Source organism: Podarcis vaucheri, assembly GCF_965113315.1.
Source record: "Podarcis vaucheri genome assembly, chromosome: 10".
Lineage (NCBI taxonomy): Eukaryota > Metazoa > Chordata > Lepidosauria > Squamata > Lacertidae > Podarcis > Podarcis vaucheri.
In genome coordinates this window covers 2,724,408-2,736,928 of record NC_138748.1, presented here as the reverse complement: position 1 = coordinate 2,736,928, position 12,521 = coordinate 2,724,408, and positions in this window count along the sequence as shown.

Below are 12,521 nucleotides of genomic sequence, written 5' to 3'. Positions count from 1 at the left end.
CCTTCAAATAGAGGACTGTTCTCTGTAAAATAGGACACAAGGCTACCCTAATTTATTATGAAGCCATTTACACGTTCATACTTGTAGTAACAAAACGGGAGAAGAGACAAATAACTTGTAGAAAAGGATGGCAATCTCTTTCTCTTCAACAGAGGCAGCTGGCTGGTTAGAATAACAGAAATGACTCCTATTGCCCTCTCCAAAGGTTTTTTAAATCACAAATTCAGCTTCCAAAGTTATCATTTCATCTTTAAAACCTAAGGTATGAAAATAAGATTATTATTATTTTAAACATTTGCCTTCTGCTCTCTAATTTGAATCTTCCCGGACACTGCTGCTGCATCAGTCGCGGATCCTGGGGTTTCAGATTTCAGGGCAAGCAGCGAGACGCCTTCCTGCCTCTTGCACTTCATTCTAAATCGTAGTGGGGGGGCCCCAGTGGGAGGCCAGAGGCTCAGCACCCGATACAGCCGAACCAGTCGCACTCCCCGAAATCCACTTCTGTCAACAATACTTCCAGAAACAAATTTCCAAGGGATGCCCCAGCGTAAAAGTACTGAACTAGACTGCAACATGGTGATATTGCATCTGGATTTGGGAGATTTCCCCTGCCATGGATAGTAATTTCCCCTCTTTCAGCAATAAGGACGACATGTTGCAGATTACACCTATTAATAAAAACGATCAAAACTCACCTCCCGTCTGGAGGGGCCCTAAGATGGCAACAGTCGCAGACACCTCGCCCAACACTTCTCTCTTCAGAGTCTTGGGCCCCAACTCCAAGCAGAAGGAGCCTCTCACTTGGCTCTTGGAAGGAGAGCTAGAAGGTGGAACCTCCGGGGGAACAAAATTTAAGGAAGAAGGGATTAGAGCACTCCAGATAACTTGTGCACAGAAAATAGTGGTCTAACTGAAAGACAATACATTGGGGGGCTGCATTTATCCTTGCAATGCATCCCTAAGTATTATTATTGTATAGAATCATAGAATTGTAGCATTAGAAAGAACACCAAGGGTCATCTAGTCCAACCCCCTGCAATGCAGGAATCTCGGCTAAAGTGTCCAGGACAGATGGACCTCTGACCTCTGCTTTCAAACCTCCAGGGAAGGAGAGTCCACAACCTTCCACTGTCAAAACAGCTCTTACAGTAGAATTACAATATAACTGCATAATCTTAGGCTGTAGGTTGTATAATCTTAGAAGGGTGTGTGGCAGTGAGGGGGCAGGGTTGTGACTATTATAAAGGGTCACCTGTACTTCTGAATTTGCCACTACAATACTGCTGAAGGCAGGCAGGTGTCTTGGAAAGGGGCAGGGCAAATGCTCTACTAGTTTACCATAGGGCAAACACTCTACTAGAATCATAGAATCATAGAATCATAGAGTTGGAAGAGACCACAAGGGCCATCGAGTCCAACCCCCTGCCAAGCAGGAAACACCATCAGAGCACTCCTGACATATGGTTGTCAAGCCTCTGCTTAAAGACCTCCAAAGTAGGAGACTCCACCACACTCCTTGGCAGCAAATTCCACTGTCGAACAGCTCTTACTGTCAGGAAGTTCTTCCTAATGTTTAGGTGGAATCTTCTTTCTTGTAGTTTGGATCCATTGCTCCGTGTCCGCTTCTCCGGAGCAGCAGAAAACAACCTTTCTCCCTCCTCTGTGTGACATCCTTTTATATATTTGAACATGGCTATCATATCACCCCTTAACCTCCTCTTCTCCAGGCTAAACATGCCCAGCTCCCTTAGCCGTTCCTCATAAGGCATCGTTTCCAGGCCTTTGACCATTTTGGTTGCCCTCCTCTGGACACGTTCCAGTTTGTCAGTGTCCTTCTTGAATTGTGGTGCCCAGAACTGGACACAGTACTCCAGGTGAGGTCTGACCAGAGCAGAATACAGTGGCACTATTACTTCCCTTGATCTAGATGCTATACTCCTATTGATGCAGCCCAGAATTGCATTGGCTTTTTTAGCTGCCGCGTCACACTGTTGGCTCATGTCAAGTTTGTGGTCAACCAAGACTCCTAGATCCTTTTCACATGTACTGCTCTCAAGCCAGGTGTCACCCATCTTGTATTTGTGCCTCTCATTTTTTTTGCCCAAGTGCAATACTTTACATTTCTCCCTGTTAAAATTCATCTTGTTTATTTTTGCCCAGTTCTCTAATCTGTCAAGGTCGTTTTGAAGTGTGATCCTGTCCTCTGGGGTGTTAGCCACCCCTCCCAGTTTGGTGTCATCTGCAAATTTGATCAGGATGCCCTTGAGTCCATCATCCAAGTCGTTGATAAAGATGTTGAATAAGACCGGGCCCAAGACAGAACCCTGTGGCACCCCACTAGTCACTCTTCTCCAGGATGAAGAGGAACCATTGATGAGCACCCTTTGGGTTCGGTCAGTCAGCCAGTTACAAATCCACTGAGTGGTAGCATAGTCAAGACCGCATTTTACCAGCTTCTTTACAAGAATATCATGGGGCACCTTGTCAAATGCCTTGCTGAAATCAAGGTAGGCTACATCCACTGCGTTCCCTTCATCTACTAGGCTTGTAATTCTGTCAAAAAACGAGATCAGGTTAGTCTGACATGACTTATTTTTCAGAAATCCATGCTGACTATTGGTGATCACAGCATTCCTTTCTAGGTGCTCACAGACTGTTTGCTTAATGATCTGCTCCAGAATCTTCCCTGCTATTGATGTCAGACTGACTGGGCGGTAATTATTTGGGTCCTCTCTTTTCCCCTTTTTGAAAATAGGGACAACATTTGCCCTCCTCCAGTCTGCCGGGACTTCGCCTGTTCTCCAGGAATTCTCAAAGATGACTGCCAGTGGTTCTGAGATCACATCTGCCAGTTCTTTTAATACTCTTGGATGCAGTTCATCTGGCCCTGGAGACTTGAATACATCTAAACTAGCCAAATATTCTTGTACTATCTCCTTAGTTATTCTGGGCTGTGTTTCCTTTGCTGAATCATTTGCTCCAAATTCTTCAGGTCGGGCATTGTTTTCTTTATCGGAGAAGACTGAGGCAAAGAAGGCATTGAGTAGTTCAGCCCTTTCTGTGTCCCCTATTTGCATTTCACCATCTCCTCCTCTGAGTGACCCCACAGTTTCTTTGTTCTTCCTTTTGCTACGAACATACCCATAAAAGCCTTTTTTGTTGCTTTTAACCTCTCTAGCAAGCCTGAGTTCATTCTGTGCTTTAGCTTTTCTGACTTTGTGTCTACATGTGCTGGCTATTTGTTTGAATTCCTCTTTGGTGGTTTCCCCCCTTTTCCATTTTTTGTACACATCATTTTTTAATCTTAATTCAGTTAAAAGTTCTTTAGATAGCCACCCTGGCTTCTTTAGGCACCTTCCATGTTTCCGTCTCATTGGTATTGCCTGACGTTGTGCTTTTAGTATCTCCCTCTTAACAAACTCCCAGCCATCATGAACTCCCTTTCCTTTTAGTATTGTTGTCCATGGGATCTCACCCAGCACTTCCCTAAGTTTTATGAAATCGGCTTTCTTAAAGTCAAGAAATTGAGTCCTAGTATGCTTGGCTGCTCCTTTCCGCTGTATGGTAAACTTCAGAAGAGCATGATCACTCGCGCCTAATGATCCTTCCACTTCTACCCCACTAACCAGGTCATCAACATTGGTTAGGACCAGATCTAAAATGGCTGTTCCTCTTGTTGCTTCTCCCACTTTCTGGACAATGAAGTTGTCTGCAAGGCCAGTGAGGAATCTGTTTGACCTTATGCTCTTGGCTGAGTTTGACGTCCAACAAATATCCGGGTAATTGAAGTCCCCCATTACTACTATCTCCCTTCCTTTTGCATGCTTGGCCATCTGTTCCAGGAAGGCATCATCTATGTCCTCCGTTTGGCTTGGGGATCTATAGTAAACTCCCACAATGAGGTCTCTGTTATTCTTCTCTCCCTTAATTTTGACCCAAATGCTCTCACTTTGGCTTTGAGGATCTAAATCTTGGATCTCTTCACAGGTATACACATCCCTGACATATAACGCCACTCCTCCTCCTTTCTTGTCTGGTCTGTTTCTCTGAAATAGATTGTATCCCCCCATTATTACATTCCAATCGTGGGACTTATCCCACCAGGTTTCAGTGATGCCTATTATGTCATATTTAGTTTGCTGTACCAAGAGCTCAAGCTCATCTTGTTTATTTCCCATGCTTTGCGCATTAGTGTACAGACATTGAAGTCCATTAATCATTCCCCCGTGTCTCTTATTTAAGGATTTTTTCCTCCCACCACTAGGTCCGTGTGCTGTTTTCTCCATTTGGTCTATGACATTTGGATGATCATCTTCATTAATTGATAGGCTCCTACCTTCAGGAGCACTGTCTCCCTCCCCCACATTAGTCAGTTTAAAGCCCTCCTGATGAGGTTTCTGAGATTTTTGGCAAAAACATTTCTCCCAACCGTTGTGAGGTGCAGCCCATCACTTGCCAGAAGTCCATCTTCAATAAACTGCAGTCCGTGATCTAAGAATCCAAACCGTTCCTGTTTACACCATTTGCGAAGCCAGCTGTTCACTTCCACTATTTTCCCCTCTCTCCCTGGGCCACGTCGTTCAACTGGGAGGACAGATGAGATAACAATTTGTGCATTTAGTTGCTTCAATTTCCTGCCGAGAGCCTCGTAGTCTCTTTTGATCTTCTGGAGGCTATTGCTTGCAGTGTCATTGGTTCCCACATGAACCAAGAGGAAGGGGTATTTGTCAGTGGGTTTTATGATTCCTTGCAGTCGTTCAGTTACATCTTGGATCTTAGCCCCGGGGAGACAGAACATGCCCTTGTTGCATTATGGTCAAGGAAGGTGTGAACAAATTTCCTTTTATTTTGCACCAGAACTATTCCCACAGCAGCACTAGAGTTAGGGTGGTGCGGGCCGTTCCCCCCCACAGGGTGCCAATCCAAGGAGGTGCATAGTAGTAGTAGTAGTAGTAGTAGTAGTAGTAGTAATGAAACCTATATTTATATGTGGGTAAATATATGGGTGAATTGTACATTCCCATCATTCCCAGAAGCCAGGGGTGTAGCGTGGGGGATGCCAGAGGGGGCGTGGCCCCTGGTGCGGATTTTTGAGGGGGTGCAAAGCAGGCACCCCGAGTGCAGCCTGGGCCAGTGCTCTTCAGTACCTGGAGTACTGTGTCCAGTTCTGGGCACCACAATTCAAGAAGGACACTGACAGACTGGAACGTGTCCAGAGGAGGGCAACCAAAATGGTCAAAGGCCTGGAAACGATGCCTTATGAGGAACGGCTAAGGGAGCTGGACATGTTTAGCCTGCAGAAGAGGAGGTTAAGGGGTGATATGATAGCCATGTTCAAATATATAAAAGGATGTCACATAGAGGAGGGAGAAAGGTTGTTTTCTGCTGCTCCAGAGAAGCAGACACGGAGCAATGGATCCAAACTACAAGAAAGAAGATTCCACCTAAACATTAGGAAGAACTTCCTGACAGTAAGAGCTGTTCGACAGTGGAATTTGCTGCCAAGGAGTGTGGTGGAGTCTCCTACTATGGAGGTCTTTAAGCAGAGGCTTGACAACCATATGTCAGGAGTGCTCTGATGGTGTTTCCTGCTTGGCAGGGGGTTGGACTCGATGGCCCTTGTGGTCTCTTCCAACTCTAGGATTCTATGATTCTATGATTCTATGATTCTCCCGGCACCAGAGGAGCCAAGATGCATGGAGAGGAGCCCCAGCATGGGCCACACGGGGGCACCAGCACAGTTCACGCCTGCCCAGGCAGGCAGGCAGGCAGCACAGCTTGGCTCCGAGGCAGGGCAGGGGCGGTAGCAAGGGCCTGGGTGTCGGCGGACTCCTTCACCTTCCATGCCCAGCCTCTGGCGCGCCCACCCCCAGCACGTGTGAACCTGCCCCAGGCACCCTGAGCTCCCACCACGCCACTGCCAGTAGCCCAGGGAGCAACAGGGACCCAGCGCCTGATCCACAGACCCCCTCCCCATCTGAGTCCTGTGACTTTTGACACACACCAGGATTCCTTTGCTCTGCTCTGCTCTGCTTTGCTCTGCGCTGTCACCGGCTTAAATATGGCAATATGTTTTCCCTATTGAAACAAGTGTCTAATGAAGAGAGCTGTATTTTTCAACATTATTTGGGAATCTTCACTATAGAACTGAGGACAAAATGGACTGTTAATATAACTTCAGTTTGACCGGAAAGCAAAAAACAAAACAAAAAGAAATCCCAAGCCTTAAGACAGAAAAATACTTGTCCATGGTTACATAGTCAACTAGTCACAACTTGCGGTTTCGTTTCTTGAGTTATGCTATTCAACAGGCCATATCATTCTGTTTTCTATGACAATTCTATAAATAAATACAAGTATTTCTATCTTCCCTTCACAGATGATGGAGCCCCAGGATTCACAGGGCAGATAAAAGCCATAGGAATGTTAATTTTAGTGAAACAGAACACAGTTCCCTTCCAGATACAGGTCCATCTGAACTTAAATGAGTACTCTCTGTATTAACCCACTTTCTATTTATCATCATTAGGTTAATGGCATAGGTGCTGAGGCAGAACAAAACACCAGCCTGACTGGAAAAGATCAAGGACTTGAACTATTAGATGTTTTTTCCATGAAGGAGTCTAGCTTCAATCATGTATGCTGCTGTTATGATTTTAGGCTGAATAACTTTAAGCAGATTAATAACTGCTTTATGTAATTGTTTTATGTGCAGTGATTTTTTTAAGGCACATTGTGCTCCATTTCAGAAGAAACATGAGATGTAATCAAATAAAATATTATATAATAATGATGGCAAGTGTTTCTGCTTCTGAACCATGTTGCTTGTGTGGACAAGAGAGGTAGCACTCTGCATGATCCTTCCTCTTACGCCCTGCTTCAGGCAAAAGGCAAGTTCTTTTTGACATCAACAGCCATCCCATAAAGTTTTACCTCAGACCCCTTTGCCCAGGGCCAAACCAAAATATTTTTCTGTATGAGGCAAGGGACTAGATGGCACCCTTCCACTACTCAATTGAATTTTACCTCAACGCTAGTGATGGAACAACATAGAATCATAGAATCATAGAGTTGGAAGAGACCACAAGGGCCACCGAGTCCAACCCCCTGCCAAGCAGGAAACAGCATCAGAGCACTCCTGACATATGGTTGTCAAGCCTCTGCTTAAAGACCTCCAAAGAAGGAGACTCCACCACACTCCTTGGCAGCAAATTCCACTGTCCAACAGCTCTTACTGTCAGGAAGTTCTTCCTAATGTTTAGGTGGAATCTTCTTTCTTGTAGTTTGGATCCATTGCTCCGTGTCCACTTCTCTGGAGCAGCAGAGGAACATTCTCCACTGCACCCGAGAGCAACAGGTCTGCGTCCCTCAGCACCCTCGGCCCAAGGCCTCTGCCTCACTCTGCCTAAAGGTAGGGCCAGCCCTGTCTTTGCCGTTTTCCTCCGTGATGCTTTTCTTAAGCAGGACTATTCACCAGTGGAATTCCTAGGGGGCAGGAGTCCTCAAGGAGCTTATCTTCCAGGTGAAATGCTGCACATTCTCCAGTCTAGTATCTTCCTTACCTTTCAACTTTCAGGACAACAGAAATGTGCAGAACCAGAAAGCAGGAGGACAGGCAGAACAGCAGCAGAGGCTTGACAACCATATGTCAGGAGTGCTCTGATGCTGTTTCCTGCTTGGCAGGGGGTTGGACTCGATGGCCCTTGTGGTCTCTTCCAACTCTATGATTCTAGGTATGTCTAGGCAGGATTCTGCAGAGAAATGGAATCTCTCTGTGTGTGTGTTTATATGTATATATTACAAGCTTTGCAAGTCTGTTGCAGGGTTAACTTAATTAATATAAACTAACCAACAAGCTTACAGTTTCAACAATTAGAAGAGATTTCATATAAAATGTAAAAATACATTCAAAATGTTTGGGTCATAAAAATAGATAATAGACATGTTCTTCTATATAAGGTAGCACTAAGATGGTAACCTATGGCTCATAACCTTAGTCCTAATTTATATAGAACAACATACCTATAATAACCCAACTCTTTTAATTATCCAAACCTTTTGAGTGTGTGTCTATAATGTAAGAGCATCAAGTCCTACCTTTAGTATTATTATATGCATTTTAAAGGGCTGTTGTTGCTTTTATTTGACTTTTTATTGATAATTTTTAACAGGCAAGGGGGAAAATATCTACTCCCACTGTCAGTTTTGGTTTTTTAAAGCGTTGCTCTGCACTCTACGAGACTCTTGGAACCAAATTATTATTATTATTTTTATAATTTTTTTATTGGTTTTTCACAATTTTTATAAACACAAACATTACACAATACAAACAAACAAACACATAAACAAACATGTATAATTTCAAATCCTTTTTTTCTTAAACCTTACTTCCCCGACTTCCCCATACCTCCCCTTTCTGCATCCCAATTTCCAAATTTATTTCAGCAAATCCTGCCCCTTGGTTTTATCAGATTATTCCCTTATTCTTTTATTTTACTTAATCTTTTGCAGCTGTAATCCCCTTTTTTCTAAAACCTCAACATTTTAGCATTCATTAATTTTACAATTTTTCTTAAGGTAAATTTTAAATTTCTTCCAATCTTCTTCCGCCGTCTCTTTCCCCTGGTCTCTGATTCTGTCAGTCATTTCAGCCAGTCCCATGTAGTCTATCACCTTCATCTGCCATTCTTCCAGAGTGGGTAGATCTTGTGTCTTCCAATACTTTGCGATGAGTATTCTTGCTGCGCCTCTTGGAACCAAATTAATGGCTAGTTCCCTCTCTGTTCTAAATATTATTTTTTCTCCATTTCCAAGTGTGCTGAGTGTTCTGGGTTTTCAGCTCGTACCTTTGACATAGTGAAGCGATGACTAGCAGTGCTTATTCTGCAGCCCTTCCCAGGACAACCAGGATCCCAAAGCAGTCGTCATAACAACCTGTACAAATTGTGCTTGTCAGCTGTGGTATACACAGAAATACTAGAAATAAGCATATGAAATAGAAGGAAAGCTTTTAATCTGGTAGGGAATCATAGTTCTTCCTACCCTATTAGGTTTTCTGGGAATGTTTGAAACCCTGTAAGAAATAATGGCATAGCTGTATTTGATGAGGCATGAATGAGCCAGGCTCATTCAGGAACGGTCCAGAGGAGTGTGTTTTATGGACTTCCTTTAGGGAAAAAATGACTTTGGCAAACGAATACACCATTGAGGCTTTTACATAAACCATAATCCTGCATGTAAGTATCCCTGGAGCTGTTTGGCAACAGTAGGTTTTAATTACTTTGAGCAAAACTTTGTGGATTTGGAGAATCAGCTCCATTATCAAAATTGATTTAGGGCACTTTCTAGCTCTCACTACTCTTTCTCAACTTGTCCTCATGTTTTGCTATTGTAGTGAAATCCAGTGCCAATGGGGCATCTGGTAAATTCAGCAAAGGATGACTAACTGGCGCTCACAAGCCAGTGGTAACCTGCAAAGTCCCAAAATGAGAAACAGATGCACGTTAAAGAAACAAAATTGGTTTTGTGTGTGTTAGCATCTCTCTTTAGGATTTGTGTGCCATATCCTAGCCATTAAACACACAACAGCCTTAATTCCTAGATAATGCTGAATGTATTCTAGTCTGGCTTCCTGTGAAAGAGTCAGGTTGTATTGCAAAATAACATTTCTAGGCCCCACAGCTGGACCTGGAGACCAGTGTGGCCCTTGAGAATATAGACCAATCTTGACTTGTGCTGATGTCTTCAGAACCTCAAGCCACCCATCCTAGGTATTGTGATAAATATCACAAGGATCAGATGTTATGATGTGGCATTCATTGAGCTTATGAATACCATCCAGTGGATTTTGATCTCATCCTATTGAGATAGGTGATTGATCATCCTATTGAGATAGGTGATTGATGTGAAATAGGTGATTGATCATCCTATTGAGATAGGTGATTGATGTGAAAGCCCCAATAAACTATGCACAAGTGTACCAATACATTATCTTTTTCTTTCTTTTTTTACCTTAGATATTGTGTGTTGTCTGCTGCACCCCACAGTTAACCAGTTAGTTGATGGCTGTGAGCACACTGGAGCTTTCAAACACTCCTGAGGAAACTTTCAAACACTCTCCTCAAAGAATTAAGGGCACTGCTCTGGTCCATGGGGTCATGAAGAGTCGGACACGACTAAACAACAAGTTTACCTCTCACAGACTTACAGTTCCCAGCAACCCTTAATAAACTACAGTGCCCCTTATTCTTTGAGGGGTAAAACATGTTTCAAATGTGCTTTAAAGGTAAGAATGAGCATTTTACCTGTATTCTGTGTTGAAATTAGTTTCTGCTGTGCCTTCTCAGGGCTTGTACCCACTATGCAAATGCAAATAAAGTGAGGTAACAGGCATTCCTTGTTCCCCAGGAACCTTGGGATCTATAGTTTTGGACGGGGGTGTGTGTGTGTTAAAAGTGTGGTCACCTGGTGTCAGGTGATTGAGAGGTGCATGGCCTGACGGCATGGTCAAAGCAGCCTGCAGGAGGAGAAGGGAGCTCAGGGCGTTCCCAACCCCTGACTTGTAGAACTATAATAAAAGGATTCAGGTCATCTTATGGATGAAATAAATTGCATGAAAGAGCATTAGGCATTCAAAAATAAAGAAATACAAAAGGAGAGAAGTAAAGCACTATTTGTGACAATGACAGTCAAAAGTAACCACCTAGTCAGGTATTGTGGCTTGCTAGATGCTTAAGAAACTCCTTGATTCTGGGACTTCCAGACAGGGAACAAAACTAGTTTCATCAAGCTCCCAATGAACTCCCATACATTGTTGCTGAGAGCTGTGTTTGGCAAAGCAAATCACAAATTGTGTTGTCATGTTCTTTTCAGTTTATGGGCACAACCCCACTGTAAACTTCTCTTGTACAAGATCCACTAAAACCAAAGAAACCAGGAGTGTCCTAGAGCAGCTCCTATTAATTTCAGAAGTGCTTGAACAAAGAACTACCTGACGGATGACACCCCATGCAATTTCCACAAAGTGAAAATTAGTCAATCTAATTCTAGTTATCTTGATCACAAATTGTTCAGAGCCAGCATGAGAGTTCTTTCTTTGGCATTTACACTTTAATAGTAATGCCTTTTCACATGGAAATATGACCTTCGTAGACAAATTGTTCTTCCTAATTAGCCACCGGCATGAATTAACCAAGAAAACATTTAAAGGGTGGAAATGAACCTTGGGGAGGAAATGAAAGAACAGGCAAGGCTATGTGTGACAAGGCTGTTAATTAGGATTTAGTAAGTTTTAAGATGAACAAATAAAATATAATGGTACTGGAGACATGATTTCATTGTAACATGAACTTTATAGTTACAGAATGCCCCCAACTTAGTCCCATACTCTATAGGCTATTGGCTTTCATTCAATCCTGAACTGACCCTTACATATCTGCCAAGTGCCCCAGAAAAAAGTGGGCATCCCATTTTTTCACGCGAGATCACAGTGACCATTTTGGGTGCCTCAATCTCACACTCTCACCCTGAAAAAAATGCCTTTTCAGGGCCATGATCTTGTGCTTTGGGGGGAGGGGTGAGAGCGGGCCATGTGCCATGTGACTCACCAGGGAGTGCAAACACAGAAGATGCATGTCTTGGTTTTGGGTCTGAAAGAGTTGGCTGGTGTGGAATAAAATGCTCTCCTCTTCTTACAGTCATCATATGTGTTGTGAAACATATTAATACTTCAGGAATTTTGGGTGGATCTTGTTCAAAACATTCTGCTGTACATTGTATAGGACTTGTATTGGACTTATTCAAATTACTGTGGCAAACTTAACCCAAACTCCAGAATACAGCACTCTTATCATCTGATGGAGGGTACTGAATTTTTAATTTAAATTTAAATAGTATGCATGGGGTGCATTGAAATCAGAGCTGGGAAAAGGCAAAAAACAAAACATTGCCACCTTCTGAAAGCCTATTTTTGTCATTCAGTTAAATCATCCAACTTTTAAAATACTTTCATTTTTAAATACATTGTTGTGTGATAAACCTCCACTTTCTCATAATAACTGAAATTTTGTAAATTTGTATTGCATCTGTTTCCATTCAAGAATGTCATTAATAGCACAATTTAGCTCTCAAATATCCCTCCATCTTCACTCTGTCTGAATTCAAACACTTTTTCCTCGTCCTCTTCTTTCCAGGGTGGGAGGCCAAGTTCAGGTGGAACAATTAACCCATACAACTCTGCTAATCCTCTGTAGCTTTTCCAGTTGAAAAAGAACAGAGGTGCCATTTACTGGAAAACCAGTAGCCTCCTCAGTGTTCCCCATCATATGTAATAGAAAGTAACCTCAGAGCTATAGAAAGTAACCTCAACAAATGATTTAAAATGTGTTGCTTTATTGCCATGTAATCTTGAATGAGATTTATTAGCAGGCCTTAAAGCTTACTGTGAATCTTACCCACTTCCCACATATCAGACAACCTCTGGAAACTGAAACACAGACCCCAAACAATGTTCTTTGTTTAAG